Raw genomic sequence first — 20,386 nt, forward strand, 5'->3', positions numbered from 1 at the left:
GACCCCCGTGTCTCCTGCAGGAAGGGCCTAACTTAAATGTCTTTTCCTTCCTAGATAGCCTCAGACAAATTTCTCAAGAACTTCCTCCATCAATGCTCATCCTGCAAATTTGACACAAACCTTAATTCTTATACTTGCTCCATGTCTTGATCTTATGTTGTTACGGTACAAATATAATGCACTTCTAGAAATCTCTCCCTTAAAACATATTTTCCTTAGAATTCATTCAGAGTGGGATTCCCTTATTCTAGTGAGGAGACCCCCTCCTAAAATAATTTATGGTCTTAGTTCCTTGCTTTCAAGTGAGTTTTTATGAAATATTGATATTATTTAAATAGCAGAAGACATTACCCTTCTCTGGATTCATTTGTTTTCACTCTAGTTCATGGACTCAAGTCACACTACTTCCAAAATCATAGTTAAATAATATTCAAAAACTGGTAAATTTAAGTAGGAGTCAAATTTAAAGATTCAGTTCAAATTTTCCTGACATTACATGATAAATTGAAACAGCTGAATTTCTTATTTCTATATCACCAACTTTGGGTTTTATGTCAGTTAATAGTACCACTATAATTGTATAACTAAAAGTTTGCAAAAACTTACGCTATGTCGTTTATCGTAGCCACATTTTTGGCATTCATTCAGAGGCACACTCAAAATTTATCAAGCCAAACTTTTCCAGTTTGCAAACAACTCTATAGGCACTTTGGAACACGCAGTAAGGCTTTTAAATGTTGCTGTTTTCAGTAAAGGGAACCCGGCTAGAAGCTGTGAGAGTTATCTTCTTGAAAGAATTCCCAGGTACACACTAGTGTACTAATTAAATTCTCTGTTAAAGGACATTCTGAAGTTCTATAGCATTTGATCAGTAAATTGTACTTTATCAACTTATTATTGATATATTTTGCATAAACCTATAAAATACTGTCTTGGAAAATCTTTTAAAATATTTTTAATAATTTTTAACTTTTCTATTTATTCTCCAAAAATCTTGAAGGAGGTATTGCCTTAACATTGTCATATCTTTTTTGGGCCAAGCCCAGCACTATACCCATAAGCGTTCAGTAAAAAGCTGAATGATTCTTTAGCATGCTTCTTGCTAAGGCTGTGAACTAAAACTTCTTATGCTCTCTGTGAAAGAAAAGAACCACGTGCTTTCTATGTAAATGTTCAAAGGAGATAATCACTCTCTCCTCTCTAATGAAATCTTTACTTTTAACTATCTTCCTGCAGTAATAATTTACTAAATAAAGATCTTGACAATTCTCTAAGAGTATCTAACAACCACCATAGAATCAGAAACTAAGGAAATATGGCCCAATTGAGGGAGGACAAACATAATTATTGGGCTTCTACAAGGCTGTGAATATTCAAAGATGAATGTTGTATAATTAAGGGACATTATCTGTACTCAAGGGAATGAAGAACTATATTTGTTGAGCACGTCTATTAAAGAATGACAGCTAAAGTCTCAGACTGTATCTTCCCTTGAATCCCATATTGTGGTCACACAGTTTTTATTGACTTAAATATTTTTAAGTTCATTTATTTGTCCTTAACTTTTTATTGTCCTCTTACTTCAAGTGACATTTCACAAGAACATGTTGGGGCCCTTCCCAGTTGACTACTCCCTCCCCTCTGTCTGGCCAGACTGCTATGTTCTAGTCTGTTCCAAAGGTCACTTGTTCCAGTTGAAATAACTGTCTGGATGGCCTGGAAATAATCCAGATACTGGTTCTTTCCTGCAAAGAAAGCAAAGAAAGATGTTTGTTTCTTGGCTACATTTTGAAAGAAAAAAATAAAAGAATTTTATGGCTAAGTCTACTAGTAGTTGAAAAAAAATTAATTTAACTCTGGGACTAATTTAAAACTATTAGTTTCCAGTGCTTTGTGTCATTTTGCTTTTTTTATATACTTTTCAAAATCAGTTGTTTACTATCAGTATCATAAATAATTGGTATTCAATAGCTAAATATATGTAAGAAGTGTATGCAGAGAGATTTTGGCAAACATTCAGCTTATACTAATTTCTGTCACATACACACACTTCCTTTAGCTATTCAGTTCTTTATTTTATTCTCCATATCTGCTTTAATTGAAAAACAATAAACAACTTGTACTAGACAGTACAGGGAATGGGAGGAGACAGGTAGTGAGGGGATAGTCATAAATATTCAGCGATATCAGCTAACCCACACTTGGCAAAGTGGCTGTGCACAGATATTTGACCTGTTCACTTTTAAGTCAGTTTGGACCACTTGCAAGCTAGGGAGTAAGATGTATGATGCAATTGTGTAAAAAGCTATTTCTACAGTGATTCCTCTTTAAGCCTCTGGTAATGCCTGCAGTTTTCATCTTTTCTACATAAAAGGAATTAAACAGGAAAATACCTGAAGATAAGCTGGTCACTTGTTTCACGACTTCTTGTCATCAATGGCAACTAGAAAAACAAATATTACTTTCTTAGAATCACTTGAGTTTGAAAATCATTAAACCATACCTTACTTGAATTTTTAAGTAATTAAAAAATATTACTTAGATAAGCTACATTTGCTTTAGAACAACTCAGTCTGATTTACAGGGAACCACTGAACTAAGATTTAAAATTTAATACTATCATGTTATGCTGAGAGTTACAGCTCTAGTCTGGTCTTTGACTTTGGGAAAGTCATGTAATGGGGTTCATGAAGTTCATGAACATTAGCTATTCTTGGCATAAAAAAGAAAGAAAGTCCTCCAAATAAACCAAAGATTTAAAAAGATTGTCATAGAAACCACATATTTCATCTTTTACTTACATATTAGTTATAAATAAATATTGAATCAATGGCTCCTAGGTAAATAGTGCATGTCTGGCAATAGTCCTGTAAAAGAGGACAGCAGACGCCACGAAACTATCCCAGCCTCTGTGTCTGTTTTTCTCAAAATCTGTGTATAGAATTCTGTCCCTTCATAATAAAGCTGAATGCAAGGCAAAGCATGATTCTAAGATTCTCCTTTTTCATCTTTCCTACCCCTAGGGACACATTGAAAGACAGACCTCAGAGCATATTTACACTGGAGCAGTGAGGCCTGTGCTTCTCTTCAAAAGTATGAATGGCTTTCCACATTTTCAGGTTAATTCAAGATAGATGATGCTTGTCTCAAAGGAATTCAGAGGCGCTACTGTGTCCAAGGAAACATCAAACCTTGAAAATGCCAGCAAAGAAATGCTGGAATGAATAAGACAATAGTACATTGTAATATCAAAACAAAAGTATTCTTAAATATGTTTACATGGAGAGAAATATTTAGATTCACAGAGACTTTGTTGTATTTCTGGATTTTATAGGAACCTGCTGGTATGTGTTTAGGCTTTATAATGAAGCTTCATATGTGAGAACATGAATATTAGAATACTTACTTGAAATGTTTTCAAATAAAACTTACCTTTGACGTCTGTTGAGTTATACTCCTTTGGGTAGCGTTTTTGAAGTTTTCCTTTTGCTGTACTTATAAAGAAAAGAAAATGCAGAGAACATAGAAATCCCCTACATGCTTGTTAAGTCTTCCAAAGGCAGCAATTGCATATCTCATCGCTCTGTGTCCCTTCCTGAAGCCTTAATCAGAGGGCTGAAACTAGAGAAAACAGCTGTCCTTGAAAGCCAAAAGGGGCTTGAGTACTTATTTCTGTTCTGCAAATTGATCGAGTCTATACAAACCTTTACAAGGTATTTCACCAAAAACCCTAAAGCAGTACCTCGTTGTTAGCCACCAGTTTAATTATTTTAAAAAGAAGCAATCAACATTGTTTGTCTGATCAAACAAAATTAATTAGAAAGCTTGTGGACATAAAATAGTCACTGAGAGCATGGAAAGCTCATGAGTCATATGACCTAGTTGAGTTTATTTAGAACACACATACACTAACAAAAATTTGGGATTCCATCAAAACCAGATTGTTTCCTGCACTGTTCCCCAACTAAAAATTAGAAGGTCAAAGGAAAATTGGATAAAAATGTCCCAAAAAGCAATGCATGAAAATTATCTGACAACTAACAAAACAAAATAAATGGAAAAGTAAAAGGAAGGCTATGTTTTATCATTTTGAATCTTACATGTTAAAGACTGTTCAACAGTCTTTTTATCTCGTATAATAGGTAATAACTTGCATCTTACATCACTTATCTTTTTCTTTAACAATTAGCAGGAAAATTGCTATAGCGAATTCAAAGGAAACAATGTCACTAGGACTTAAATAACACAGAGAAGTATTTTGGAATGCACTTGCTCTCAAGAAAGGCCAGACGAGATTAAAATAAATGCATTAATTGATTATTGTTCTTCATGAGAACCAGCAATTTCAAGCAGAGAGAAACTTCAACTCTGTTTCAAAAGGTCAGCTGTGATGGTATTTAAGAGGAAAACTCAAGTCACATTTTTGATACTCATGACATGCTTTATGTTAAAAGGCTTCTCTGATGGGGTCCTTTTGTGCTGACCACAGTCTGTTCTCCTGGGTGAGCATAGACTGAAGGAAAAACAAGTTGTTGTCCTCCACTGATCCTGTTATGTGCCTTAACTGCACCTATTCTGAAGGGACACTTGAAATTGCTTCACCCTGGCTGTGCCTCCACTCTGACTATACTCTCTTTCCAGCAAGGGAAGTCTACATATATATATACAGAACTGAAGTTTCTAAAAATGTGATTCTGAATTTCATCTAAGCCAATTATTAAAGTAGTTTGGTGTATTCAGTGAAAATTTTGGAAATGTTTTAGAGACATATTTCTTTTTCTTTCATTTCCTAAAGGCTAAAACATCAAAAGAAAATGGTAGAAACAAAGAATATATATTGGCAAGAATGATGTGTATTTATGACTGCCAAAATTTCAAGATTACTGATACAGATTGTGGTATGTCTATGTGGCCAGAAAGATCATTGTGAGATGAGCAATCTTTTCCATCCAGCACTCCTCGTAGAATATTTTTTGGTATATGTGAAACCACAAGTACATCAGTGGGAACTTACTTGTATGGAAATACGGCAGTCAAACCACTAATCATGGCAGCTAGATTTCCCAGAATAAAGCAATTGCTTTAGAAATTATGCCAACTACTTGGGTTAAAAATATGGCTTCAAAAATTACAGCTCAGCATAATATGGAAAGGTTATTAGCAAACTACAGAAGTGTGAGTCTGAAGTAGACAGTATGCACAGCCATTTCAGGACGACTTTTATTTTTCTTAGGTATAAGTTCTCAAATAAAAGACAGTTGCAAACCCCATCGCTTATATGTTCAGTCAAGCTGGAGTTTCCACCTAACTTATCTCTGTTCTGCCTAAAGGAGTTTTAATCACAAAATACAGAAGTCTTTTTTGTATAGAATGTAGGTCACCATATAGAAACATTTTTTTCTCATTTTAAAGTGCATACTTATTCAGATGCCTTTATAAGTTATTCTTGACTTTATTATTTGACACTTCACGATACTTGTGAATTAATATGAATTAGAGCCGAGGCAATTATGAACATAGAAAAATTTATGTTAAAAGGCTTCTCTGATGAGGTCCTTTTGTGCTGACTAGAGTCTGTTCTCCTGGGTGAGTATACTTATTTACACCATTGTTCCAGACGGATTCAACATGAGAGGCAGACAGCCCCCTATGTTTAAGCTCTTGTAAGAATTTTGTAAGAACTTCAAATTTTCAAAACAAACAAAATATGGTGAATGTGTATATGTTATAAAACACATTGGTTTTATATTCAGGTTTCATAAAGCCAAATTCACAAAATGTCTTTCTGTTTCTTAATTTATATGTACATTTCTCAATGCTGCATAATGCTAATTTGTTCCACACAGGTTTTTTTAAGCTAGCTTACCCATATAAGTGATGCTCTTTTTTGATCCCCTGCTATTTTAGCTCAACATTTGGTACCACTGACAGAAAACTTCACCCAACATCTTCCACTGAGTTACTTCTGTAGAACAGATATCGTCTAGTAATCCTGTGATAAAAGGATCATTTACTATCAACTGTTCTAGCTTAGGTTTCTCACAGTGAACATGAAATGGTGTGGATAATTTGACAGAAACTTCTGATTATTATATGTCATAACACTTTATTCTTATATTTGTGAAAGTGCAACACGGAATAAGTGAGTTTCTAAATGAATACTCTAAAATCCACAAGTTGTAGATAGTCCCCTATTGAAATAAACAGTTCAAAATATCAAATCGTTTGATATACTTTGGATTGCGTTTTGTTACATTTTTAATTTTTTGACATTGATAACATGACTTACAGTAGATTCTTCTACTTGCTAGTTGCATCTTTGGTTCTAGCTTCTTTTTAGAGTAAAAATTACATTCAAGCATAGAGGTGACTTATTAATGATGTGTTGAGTTTAACAAAATAACTGTTAAAGTGTTCTGCAGTTGACTTTAAAGCACTTTACTTGGATAATTGTTCTCAGAAAAAATAAAAAAATAAAACTTTTTAGCGCTTTGGCTGTTATTGATGCTATCTGCTTCTTCCTCACTAGACCTTCCATATTAAATAATAATGTTTGGCTAAAATCCAAATACTGACAATACCGACTACAGGCAAGGATGTAGCACAATAGAAACCCTCACTCATTGCTGGGGAGAATGAAAAATGGTACAGTGACTTTGAAAGACAGATTGGCAGCCTCTTACAAAACTAAATATAATCTTACCATTTAATTCAGCAATTGCTCTCACAGGTATTTATCCAACTGATTTGAAAACTTACGTCTACACGAAAACCTGCATGTGAATGTTTATAGCGACTTTATTTATAATTGCTGAAAACTGGAAGTAACCAAGACGTCCTTCAACAGGCGAATGTACAGACGAACCGTGGTACATTTGTGCAACGCACCTCCATAGAATGTTATTAAGAATGAGCTGTCAAAGCACCGAAAGACATGGATGAATCTTAAATGCATCCTTCTAACTGAGAGAAGTCATTCTGAAAAGATTATATACTGTATGGGTCCAAGAATATATCATTATGGAAAAGGTGAAACTACAGCCATGGTAAAAAGATCGGTGTTTGCCAAGGGTCTGAGGAAGGGGAGAGAATTTAATAGATGAAGCATAGGAAATTTTTTAAGTCAGTGAAACTATTGTGTATGATACTGTAATGCTGGATAAATGATATTGTGCAGCATAAGACTGAACCTTAATGTATACAAAGTTTGAAAATTTATTTAGGATATTGGAAGATCACAGGGTGAAATGCAGAATATCGCAAAACAATCTAACTGTATTACAAAAGTATGAAACAAATTCACTGAAAGAGGTGGGAGTAAATGTGCTGACCTAAGAACCTTGGAAAGGAGTGGGGTCTGCAAGACTAAAGGCAAAAGGAACTATGCATAAGCAATATACTATAATTGTTAAAGCTGTTTCACATGGGAGTATGGATTAATAATTCTAATACTACTGTACACGTATATTGAGATTGAACAATTAAGTAAACATGTAGCCAATGGCAGTAACCAGGTTTCTCAGTGTTGGAGTGGAAGATTACAGCTAAGCAAAGGAAGAAGGCTAGAATGATGTATGTGGAAATGGATTAGATTTAGAGATATCAGTAAAAACCCATTTTTAGCTTAATATAGACACAAAGAGCCACTTAATAGAAATATTTATAGATATGTGTATATGTGGTTGTTAGTATACACACACATTGTTCCCTGCTTTGTCAGCTGAGAGGATATAGAAGTAATAACACTCTAGTAATAATGAGCACATATGTCACCCACATCATGGTTTCTAATACTATTGTTCAATAAAAGGAACCAGGGCTCTTCCTTGAAAAATTGACTGACTCTAGGATTTGGGAAGGAAGTATACAAGATGAGCCTGGAGCATCTTGTAGTCTCTGGAGGTAAAGGATTGGTTAAAAAGAAAAAAAATCTACAGTATATCAAAGGGACATACCAGTCAACTGAAAGAGCTTCCAGTGGCCAAAGATGGAAACATTTGAGCTACAAAATAAAGTAGAATTGGATTATGATGCGAAGTTAAAAATAAATATACATGAGTTCATATTGACATGAAAAAGTGATTGAACGAATTAGTAAATCATGGAGAAAAGGTAAATATTCCATTTGAAACAATTCCAAATAATTTGTATAGATACTTTGCCCTCAAGGGCAAAGCATAGCTCCCCACTCCTTAAGTGTGACCTGCTTATAGAGAAGCAGAGTATAGCACGGAAAGGTGGAAAAGGGTACAGTATCAAAAGTAGGAAAAAGTTAACTTTGCGGTGGAGAAGTCTAATAGACACTACCTGTGGCATGTGACTAGGGTTCACATCAAAAGTGATCAGTCATGTTGATAGTGTGTAACCTTGAAATGATGTGATGAAAATGGCAATTTGTCTCTGAGGACTTCCTCCCATAAACCTACAACCCTGTCTAATCACGAGAAAAATACATCAGGCAAATCTGAATAGAGGGCTAGTCTCGAAAATAGTTAACCAGTGCTACTCAAAACTGTACGTCATCAAAAACAAGGGCAACATGAGAAACTGTCACAGCCAAGAGGAACCTAAGGAGACTCAATGTAATGTGGGATCTTGGATGAGATCCTAGATCAGAAAAAGGACATTAGTTAAAAACTAAGGAAGTCTGAATAAATTGTACACTTTAGTTAATAATAATGTTATCAATGTTAGTTCATTAATTGTAGCAAACACACTACACAAAACATGTTAATAATAGGGGCATATGCATGCAGTACATGGGAACTCCCTGTACTTCCTTTGTGACTTTTCTGTAAACCTAAAACTGTTCAGAAATAAAAAGTTTATTTAAAAAATATTAACAATTCCGGGGCTGGCCCCGTGGCCTAGTGGTTAAGTTCTCACGCTCTGCTTTGGCGGCCCAGGGTTTCGCCGGTTCGAATCCTGGGCACAGACATGCCAGCGCTCATTAAGCCATGCTGAGGCAGCACCCCACATGCCACAACTAGAAGGACCCACAACTAAAAATACACCACTATGTACCATGGGGCTTTGGGGAGTAAAAGGAAAAATAAAATCTTTAAAAAATATACATTAACAATTCCTTCAGATATATAGTAACCTATGTGTTTGCTGGCTTCATTAATTTTTTTAAATTAGTATAACACTCAAAATATTCAAAAAGCAAAATGTAGATATAAGATGAAGAAATTAACTGTAGAAGTGCCAGTTTTTTTCTAGACCTAAGCACCAGAAGAAAGGCCTAGAAAAAATACAAGAGAACTGTGCATCCATAATATAGAAGTGGTGATAATCAAACCAGAATTGAATGGATATTAATTTTACAGGAACTCAACAGAAATATTAGGTTTTTTAAGTTGTAGAAATATTACAAAATGATATTTTCCACTGCCATTCCAAAGATCCTGTTTATTTCATTTCAAGAGTTAGTGACTGCCAAGGGTAAATAAAGACACCTGGGGGATGAAAAAAATAGGATACTTAAGTACTTCCTATACTTAAGGTCATGGAGAAGGAAAGACATATACACTGATGAATGGCCATAGATTAAAAATGCAAAAAATAAAACCAATGAAAGTAAGTGGATATAATCTCATTCATTCACAGGAAATACCACATAATTACTTTGAGCAGAACAATTATTGAGGAAAGAAATATGAAAGTGTAATCATAATCCATTATATTTGCCTTTTGAAAAATTTTAATCAAGCTGGAGATATCAGATGTCCATACTTGAACAACTCAAGAGGAATTAACATAATGGTCGTGGAAAGGCTGTTGACTCGGTCAAAGTGACTTCTGCGTGTGAATTCTATTGAGTGAATTGATCCAAGCCGCAATATGATGTGTCAACAACCAATTCTCCAGTATCAGTGGCAAACAACAGTGTACTTCTCCCTCACACTGCGTGGCCACTACAAAAGGCTGCTGTTCTGCTTCAAGGCAGATCTACTCCAGGCTATAGAAGCTGTCCCTGACTGGGGCATCACTGATCTTGTGGTAAAGAGAAAAGAGGCATGACGAGCCACTGGGGACTCTTACCATTTCTGCTTGGCAGTGGTAGACATCGCTTCTCCTCAGAAGTGAACACACATTATTTCATTGCTGAAAGCGAGTACGTGCCCACTCCTGAGTTCATCAGGAAAGGGATATAGAATGGAAAACTATAAAGAGGGAAGCAAAATTTTGCAAACATTAATATAATCCATGCTACTTATTAAATGCCTCCAATACTTATTAACTTTGTGACTATAGAAAGAATACTGAATATCTTATGAACAGCACTTAGTCATGGAGTTAAGGATAAAATGAAAATGAATATGTAAAGCATCTAAAATTAGATGGGAACTTCATAAATAGCTATTATTACAAATGCCAAATGAACGTAGAGGTACTGTTAAAGCAATAAGATTTTTATGCTTCAAATAAGCCTTAGATAATAAAATAAAGCATTAAGGAAATTAATATAAAAGGGCTTAACTTTGTGTTTCTTTTACTGTTTTATATATCATCAAATGACTTAATAACATATATTGTTTTGAGATATTTTTCAGAATAATTTCATTTTGTCTGCCCCATAAAACGTTCTGCAATTTTGAGCTGCCTGTTTGCTCCATATGATATTTTTGATGAAAGTGAGATTCAATCTTTCCAGGATTGGATGTCCAGAACTAAAGAAATCACAACAAGACCTACATAATTGAAAGCAGGAATGTTGGGCTAGTGCAGGGCTTACCCCGGCAATAGTGGCTATTGGCATAGTTTTTGAAACGGGTGTGTGTCTGCCAGCAGACTTTGTGCTGAGCATGGCTACTGAACAAAGAATCCCACAGAGTGTAATCCAGGTTGCCTCACTGGTAAGCCAAAAAACTATGTGCTTTTTCTATGGTTTGAAATTTGTCCCAAGGAAGAATTCAAACCAAAACCAAAATTGGCTAAAATTCTTAGAAAATATGAGTACTTCGGTAACCCAGATATGCTGAACTGTAAAAGGCTGCTGACGAACTGTCTGTCCAATATTGCTTCCTTCAACAGGGTCAACATGGAGCGGAAAGTAATTATATGTTGCTTAAATGTACTATCCTTAGCTATCTTACTCTTGAAAATTTGAATGTTTGGTTTCCATGACCCTGAACTCTTCTAACTCTCCCGTTTTTACAAGGACAAATTCTTTCTCTTTCACTAATAAGTCTCCTTTCACATTCTTATAGTTTTATCCACTTCAGCTTGAATATTGTTAAATCCTTAACATTTAATGTTATTTTATGTGATATCTCCTGCCTTTTCATCTAGCTATTAAGAGCTTACTAACAGCAGCTATAAAGTATACTTTTTATGACTTTCAGTGTTTAGCACAGTGCTATCATAAATAGAATGTATTAATAAGCATGTGTTTTGTTTATGAACTCTCTCATCTGCCTGCTCGCCGCTTCTCTTGGTTTTATTCTGTCGTATCTACAAAATCATATTTTTCCTCAAAGATAATTATGGTCTGAGGGTTGACTCAGAGAAATATTTGATCAATTTTAATTGAGGAAACAAAAACATTTTAAAATATTTTCAAGTCAGTCGATGTGGGACCTTGCTAATAAAGGCACAATTTAAATTTGTATTTGTCTTACCTAATTCTCTAAAAATGTGTGTTTGAGGTATTCCTGGAGTTGAAATCACTGAGCTGCTCTCCTTGCATGAAGTCAGAATAGAGCACAGAAACTTTTAGCAAAAATGTGGGACATCGGGTAAAAGAGGAAACTTGAGAATTATTAAAGAATGGACTACCCAGAAGGGAAGATTTGAGGTAAACAATCTTAAACTGGGCTTCAGATCAGAGAAATAAAAGAGCATGTATACAGGAGAGGCTGCTGAATTTGAACAGTTTGAACAATAACTCAATAAGTATCACGTGAGCTTTCACAACCAGGAGAACAGATAAGCAGTGCAGTAGCTTTTTACTTGTGGATGACCCTACTGGGAAAAGACCCCACTTCTCTGGAGTCCTGGGAAGAAAGCACGGCACAGGGGCCTACAGCAATTCCAAGAATCAGCACCTAGGGGAAGACCTATGCTTTGGAAAGAGGAGCATTGGGAGGTGAGAGCCAGACTGACGACAGGAAAATTCTGCTCCATGTTTCGAACATATGCTAAATTAATTAAGATATGACAGTGTCATAGGATGAGTTCCCTAGGAAAAAGACTCTAAGACGGATGTTTGCATACAGATGGTTCACTGGGGATTGCTTTTGGCCATGACACCTCTGCAGCAGTGAGAGGTGCTGGACTGCGTGGAAGGAGATGTTGAACTGCAATGCAACAATGGCTTCAGCCACCCAACAGGGAGCTCTGGGGAGACCCTTCAGGGATACTCTGGAGTGAGGAAAGGGGGCTGTACTTGCACACAGATCAGTAATTTTGTGTGACTTGCTTTGCAGAGTGGCAGTTACTCTGGGTGAGGCATCTCCTTTCAGCCAAAAGTAATTCCCGAGGAGGGCTCAACTATGGGCCATTAGAAGGCAACAGTTCTTGCCACTGGGAACGCGAGTTCCTTGGGAATGTCCTAACAGAATGTGGGTGTCTAATATGTGTATCCCCCTCTGGAACAGTTCCTTCACAATTTTGGTTGGTCTTTGTTTCATGATGAAATGTATAGAAGGAAGATTAGTGGGAGAAACTAGAGGTCTCACCACTGCAGCTGGTATTGAGGAAGCAAATGATACTCATCATTGTCTTCTATTACTACCCATTCTAGATTCCCATCATAACTGGCACCTCATTCCACGTAAATGCTCACTCTAGTGGGGAGAGCAAGACACCTACTATTGAGGAGACTGAGCCTCTAAGTAACATGCTTTTTTTAGCTTATGGTTTCTACATTTGTTTGTTTATCATCAAAATTGAGCAGGGGAAGTACTAAGCATTGCCCCCATAGATACCTGCTCACACTGTGTAACAGCAGCCCTGCCTCCAACTGATGATCAGGGTCAATTATTCCTGCCAGGATGGTGACTCCTCTCCTTGCCTGAGGATTTCTTGCACAAGGAGCATGAAGTAAGTGATGACATAGATAGCACAAAGTTTAATGGGACTCCTGCTATTTCCCTGGTGGAAGCACCAGGAACCAAGACTTCTGAAGCCACAAGTACCAGATATTCTACTTATCAGTGACACATCACTGAGAAGGGTCATTGACTGAAAGTATATATTGCATTGTGGAGGATGACTCTCCATGTTAACAGGGAATCATCTCCAAGTTGGTACCTTAGTTTGCATTATCAAGAGGCCATCACACTATCAGGAGTGTAGGTTTTGGTTTATACAATATGTGATTGGACCAGTGGATCCCACAGATATGTGTTCACAACTGTACCTTCTGTACTGTAAAATAGGTCCATTGGTCTGATGTGATGTTACTCAGGAATTCTTTGTCAATAGAGCAAACCATTTTAAGCCCTAAAGTTTTGTAGGCGGGGAAGGGAAAACCATACCCAGAATATATATATTGATTTTGGTAAAGATGAATTGCTATGTTTTCCAAAGTAAACTTGCCATCAAATGCTGCTTTTTCTCCCCAGAGAATGGAGTCTATTGATGGAATTTGGTATGTTTTCTATGGCTGGCAATTTGGACATTTGCCAATAGCAGAAGTTAGATCAGCCTTAGTGAATGAGAGCCCATGCTGCTTGACATATGCATTACATCCATCTGTCACCACGCTACTCTCTTTTCATACTTATTGTGCTGGAGACGTAGATTGGCTACGTCTACAGAAACTGGTCAAGTCATTCTGTCTGCTTGGATAGTTATTGCCGTTTCCATGCGGTTGCTCTCTGGTGGTTGTAAACATGAAATATAAAAGTCTTCATATTTCATGCTCAAGCCCATTGTGCCATCCACATACCATAAACCCAGTTATCCTTGTTCCTGATCTTCCAATCTTTCTCTAGGTCTCTACCTAACCAACCAATTCACTCACCACTGCCTATGAGTCTGTATATATTATTAGCAGAGGACACTCCCTTTCATGAAAGGGATGAATACGTGTATCATCATCAAATATCTGCTCATTTTGAGGATTTCCCATGATGACTATCTTGTTGGGCAGTGGAATGGAAAAGCATTCATTCTCCATATCAAAACACACACCATTTACCTAAGACCCGGTTAATCTGTTCTGGTGTAGCAGCTCCAATTGAGACTAGTGTTGGGTTGAATTTGTTGTAGGGCAGTGTCATCTACCAGGATTTATCTGGTAAGGCCAAGACTGTTTAATTAAAAGGGGATTTGATGAGACCATCAATCCTGTATCCTTTGAGTCTTTAAGGATGAAACTAATTACTGCCATATCCACCCTCCATTCTCTTGAAATTTAATACTTATTGTTTTTGATTTACTATCTTGTCTAGAGAACAGGAGGGTATAGTTTCAGTGGATTCCACTTTATTTACTCTACTGCAATATCTCTGACCCTACAGACGAAAGAATAAATTTGTGAGTTTTGCCTAATAATAAATACATCCACTCAAATTATAAATTTATTTACCAGAGAAATGACTGAAAACCCAAATGAGCCATTACAAGTTAAATTTTGGCAGGAATTCATTTATCACCAGACGCCAACACTCTCAATCTGTGTCTATGGAGCCTATGATGATTTCTTGTGTCTAGCTGTCCTCAAGATACTGGTTATTTTTTTCTTCATTGTACAGTTACTCAGATAATAGGTCAAAATGATTTTGGGGGAACATTGTGCATTATTACCATATACACATCTGGTGTTGTAGGGTCCTTACTCCTGAGGATTTGGCTTCTCCTTCAGTCAATGAGCTCTGGCTTTGAAAACTTTCTCAATTATGGTACTGGACAAAGGATTATGGAATTTTGGGGGGCAGCTGGCCTCAGTTTCCTGATTATCCTCCCTTGATTTTGTTTTATTCTGTAGTTTGGGGCAACATTATATCTGTAGACATAGGTTGAGTAATACTCTTATTGGCTGACCATGGATCATATATCTATAGATTGAGTTACCTTCTTGTTGACTGAACATCTGTATTGCCCATAAGGATGCCATGTTCTGTTGACCATCTCAATATCTTCTAACAAGCCAGGCACCTCTGCTTGTCAGACCAACCTGGTTGCTTCTGATGATAATTGCAGTACTCTTCTGATGGTTAAATAACTCCACTTGACCTCTATTTGGGATTCTACCATCCCCATTGCTCTCTGTAAGCCTAGTTCTGTATCAACACCATCTACCAACAACATGAAGAGTTCAGCCACCACGGATCTTCTTAACAATGCTGGTGTTTCTTTCACAAGAATATTCCCTATTACTTTGGTAAATGGTGTGTCTCCTGGGTGATTTGGAGGGACATAGCTGGAGAGTTTTCTAGCTTTATGTAGACTATCCACTCTAGCAATACGTCCCAGGGTCTTTTCCTTTTTCCTTTCTTATTTTTTTTACCTTATTTCACCATCTTCCACAGAAGTTCTGTCACCTCCGTTTCAAAAACTATCTACTTAGCATGTTAGCACTGTCTTTTCACGCTACAAAATCCTGTATCACAGCATAATGCTCCCATGTCAAATTATCCCTTATCTAAATATTTCATTTCTTTCCTTTGATCCTAACATGTTCTTCTAGTTCCTGATGATAGTATACAGCTTCAAGCATCCTCGGGGTATAGCTCTTTCCTCCCTTAGGAGGCTCAGAACTTCCTTTGCCAAGTTATACTGTGACTTTACTCTAGCTATTGGTCTGGCGGCCCAGGGGATAGATGGGTGTAGATTCTAGGAATGGATACATATTGTCTTGCTGGTTTAAGATTTCTATGGCCACTAAAAGCAAATGAAGAGTGCAAACATTTACTAGAGAAGATTGGGCCTCTTCTGTAGGCTTAAACGGTTCAAGGTGATCTGAGTATTTAAATTTTTTGAATGAATTTATCTATGTGTCCCATTCCATGCCTCAGATTCCCATTTCTTCCCAATCAGAGCCCTGACTTTGCATGATAGACTTCCAGATTTGAGAATTCAATTTTTGCTGGAGCCAACCTCCCCTTTATGTCCTAGGTCTTATTCTAGATTTTTTCTTTGCTCCAGGTAAAGGAGACAAAGTCTCTTTACATTGTGCCAAAGCACTCTGGCTTTCATAGCTTGTCTTAAATTGGTGATTACTTACCTTTAGCCAACTATTGCATTCTTTTGTTTTTTTCTAATGTATCGACATGCCCCAACAACAACTATCAAATTCCATAGTCCTTATAATTACTACATTCTCCAAAGCCTTAAGTATCTGTGTTATCACATCTAACAGTGTATTCCTGTTCCATTTCATCACTATTGTCACTTGCACTGTTGTTGCATTCCAGGCTATCCAAGAACTTTATCCATCAGCGTTGATTGGTCCTGTCAGTTTGCCAGAAGTGATCTTGCTCCAAAATCTTATTTGAGAGTTGGCCTTCTAGGGCTACACCTGTATAACTATCATAGGTCAGTTTCCTGAGGAAGTAGTCTTTGTGTTGGAAGTTTGCAGTAACAATATCTGTAAAGGAATGAGGGAGGTGGGATTGGGCGGAGGAAGACATTGCAGTGCAATGTAGTTACAACAAAGACATCAGATGATCCCATAGGGAACTCTAGCTGACACGTCTTTTCAGAAATAGACTGAATTAGAGAGGATTTGTACTTCCTATTTAGATGCATCATTGGATATAGGCTTCCCTGCAGATGGTGTATAATCCTAAGTGAGGCAGTTTCCTTTGGCAGAGGGCAGTTCCCAGGGTGAGACTCAGCTATGATCCATGATGGGGTAACACTACCGGCACTTGGGAGAATGAATGCGCAAGCCCCGTGGAGGTATCTGAGAGGCGGAAGCATGCCATCACGCTCAGTCTCAAACACTATATGGCAATATGCCTCTCTATGCTTGATTTATGTAACAAAATTATCTCACACAGCAATCAACTTTAATGATATCCTATTATTATATGATGTTTCCAATGTCCAGCCATGGCAGGTAGATCTTTAAGACAGCCCCCAAGATTTCCATCCTCTCGTGGCAATGCCCTGGATAATCCCCTTCCCTTGATGTGGGCAGCACCAGTGAATATGAGATATCACTCCCATTATTGTTACTAACCAACTGACTTCGAGCTAAACAAAAGGGAGCGATTATCTTGGGTGGGCTCGGCATACTCAGCTAAGCCCCATAAAGTAAAGTGAAGCATCAGAGGGATACTTTCCTGATGACCACTAAGAAGCAGCAGCTCCCATGCTGTCAGAAGGCCTGGGAATGGAAGGCCTCTAACTGCCGAGGGAGAAACCCAACTGACAGCTGGTAAGAAAACAGGGACGTTCATCATACAACCGCAAGGTAATAAATTCTGCTAACAACTCAAATGAGCTAGAAGGAGGACCCCAAGTCTCAGATAAGATAGCAGTTCCAGTACCTGCTAACAGTTTGATATCAGCCTTGTATGACACTGAGCAGAGAATCTGTCTAGCCCGTGCCTGGACTTCTGACCTATAGAAACTACGAGATAACAAATAGGTGCTGTTTTGAGACGCTAAGTTGGTGGTACTTTGTTATGTAGCAATTGATCACTAATGCCAACATTTAAGACATTCTACAACTCAACCGTGACTTATCTACCCAGTGGTATTTCTCAAGATAAGCCAAAACGAAAACATCATTTCAGTGTTTTCCAGCTTCCCTCATTTTTCCGCCAAACACATGGTTCTCATTCCTCCATCTGTATTTGTTCCCATGATGTGTCCTCTATGTGAAATTCTCTCTTCATCCACTGCACTTATCTCAATCTTACTTGTTCTTCAAGACCCAAGATCTGCATCTTCTATACAGCGTTTAATCTGTATTTTATCTTATCTCTTAAGGTACATATAGGCTCTAAGTCATTACATGGCAAATATATTCAAGCATCCAAGTAAATTCAACCTGCCTTTCAGGCCTATTTCAAAATGTGACACAAATTTGGAGAGAGAAATACACTGTGTCTTTCTTTCCCCCACTTTTCAGTGACTACTGAAATGGATGGACGTGCTCTGTAGAATGCAGTCCTAGTGAAGAGTTGGAGGAGCCTTATAGATTATTTATTCTAAAAACTCTATTCTACACACAATGAAAGTAAAGCACAAAGAGTTTAGCAGCTGAATGTCTCAGAATTAAATTAAAATAGAGAACTAATACCTCTAAGTTTCCAATTTAGTATGTTTATGATCAGAAAAAAACTAGAAACTTAAAAAGAAAGAAAACTAGATCTGTGCTTGTTTAAATCATAAATAATTGTTAACTTGATCTACCATGAGTGATGGTCTAACATTATATTATAATAGGATATCATTAATAGAAAACTACCATGAGCAGTGGGCATTGGGTCTTTAAAACCCGGGCTTGAACCCTGTCTCTGCCACTGATGAGCTGTATGACATAGAGAATTTACTTAACACTCTCTACGCCTCAGTTTTATATGTAATATAGTCATAGTAAAACTTACTACCTCCTAGGGTATTTGCCATGATAAAAATTGGTTCAGTTACCTTTCATTATTATTCTTTTCATTTTTATTATCTTTGAAAAACATCTAAGGGGGCCAGCCTAGTGGCATAGCAGTTAAGTTCATGCGCTCTGCTTCGGCAGCCCCAGGTTCTCTGATCATTGAGTTTGGGTTTGGATCCTGGGAGCAGGATCATCAAGCCATGCTGTGGTGGCATCCCACGTATAGAAGGGAGGAAGATTGGCACAGATGTTAACTCAGAGACAATCTTCCTCAAGCAAAAAGAGGAAAATTGGCAACAGATGTTAGCTCAGGGCCAATCTTCCTCAACAAAAAGACAAATAAAAAGGAAGGATTGTAGATCGGGTGAGAAGGTGATGATGAGTAATAAGTAGACTAACAGACATTAAAGCACTAAAAAAGTATAAAGAACTACTAAAGACAAGGTATTGTCCTTGTACATTTCAGTTATGAAGGAATCAAGAATATTTAAATATAATATTTCATTAATAAATATGAACTGAATCTCAATGAATACTAAATATGTTTGACTAAAGTGAAAATCTATATGAAAATTTATTTTTTATGAGGAGGGTTTGCACTGAACTAACAGTGCACTACTCCTCTTTCTTTCTTTTTTTTTTTTTGCTTGAGGAAGATTAGCCCTGAGTTAACGTCTATGCCAATCTTCCTCTATTTCGTATGTGGGATGCCTCCACAGCATGGCTGATGAGTGGAGCAGGTCCACACTTGGGATCCGAACCCATGAACCCAGGCTGAGGAAGCAGAGTACTCAGGACTTTCACTGCTCAGCCACGGGGCGACCCCTGTATGAAGATGTCTTAAACGTACAAAATAATAGAGTTGTTTCTCATTGAAAGCACAAGGGGAATGATTTTTGCTTTCTTGGTTGGGAGAGATAAAATGTGCTTATTATCAAACCCATCCTTTAGGTTTTATATAGTTATTATCTAGAAGAACTAGAGAGTGCATTGCTTTCCTTCCAGCAGACTTCACACATTTAATCACTACCATTACATGCTGGCCTGATGTGAAACTTGACACTGTCATATCAAAAGATGAGATTTGGGAAAGAAAGAGAAAAGAAAAATAAATCTCTAAATAACTCATTGCATATAATGTATTCAATAACTGGGTTTTCATACTCTGGTAATATCTCTTTGATCTTATAGATCACAATTTGATGACAATGTATGGATCACAAGTTGATGATAATTTTTTTGCAAGGAAAAACACAGTTTTGTAGCAGGACAACTTATTTTTCCTCCTCCTTTTCTTGCATGACCTGACCACAGACTGAACTCGTCACTGAAATTGTGCTGTTTCCACTTTGGTTTATTCCCTGATGTGAAATGATATCACGTTTCCGTTGTTTCTGGATAAACTCAAGCACAAGCTAAATCTCAACATGTCTTGTGGCTTTGATCTAAGCCTCTGTCTATGGGTCGTGAGGCTCAGATGGTGCTATGGTAAAATATCTGCAAGCTGTCTATTTCTTATAGAACTGTTGAGTTTTATTGGAGCCAATCTGGTGATTTTCATGCCTTGATCAATCTCTCCTTTTCCAGATGCTTGGCGTGAAAGGGATAGAGCCTGCACATCGTATAAATAAAAAGCCTTTCATTAAGAAGTAGATTTTTCCCTCGCAACCTCTCATTTAGCATTTTCTTCCCTGCAAGTAACCCTGTGGACTGGCAGTTTTTATGATTTTTGTTTGTTCCTTCGTATATCTCAGCATCACTGACACTTGTTCAAACAGTTTAATAGCCTTTGAACTGCATTTGGATTTTCCTCTGAGTCTGGAATCCTTGCTCTCTTCTCCTTCACAGAATTTATCCCCTTGCTCAAAACTT

The 20,386-nt window shown here is 37.1% G+C and overlaps 1 long non-coding RNA gene across 1 annotated transcript; it reads right to left on the reverse strand.

The window, feature by feature from the left end:
• Positions 1 to 970: 970 nt before the first annotated feature.
• Positions 971 to 3,875, reverse strand: LOC103556069 (uncharacterized). Its single transcript, XR_546117.2, has 3 exons — positions 3,433 to 3,875; positions 2,394 to 2,443; positions 971 to 1,745 (listed from the first exon to the last, which is right to left on the reverse strand). It is a non-coding gene; the product is annotated as an uncharacterized lncRNA (long non-coding RNA).
• Positions 3,876 to 20,386: the final 16,511 nt, after the last annotated feature.

The sequence above is a fragment of the Equus przewalskii genome, chromosome 17 (assembly GCF_037783145.1).
Source record: "Equus przewalskii isolate Varuska chromosome 17, EquPr2, whole genome shotgun sequence".
NCBI classification, from domain to species: Eukaryota; Metazoa; Chordata; class Mammalia; order Perissodactyla; family Equidae; genus Equus; species Equus przewalskii.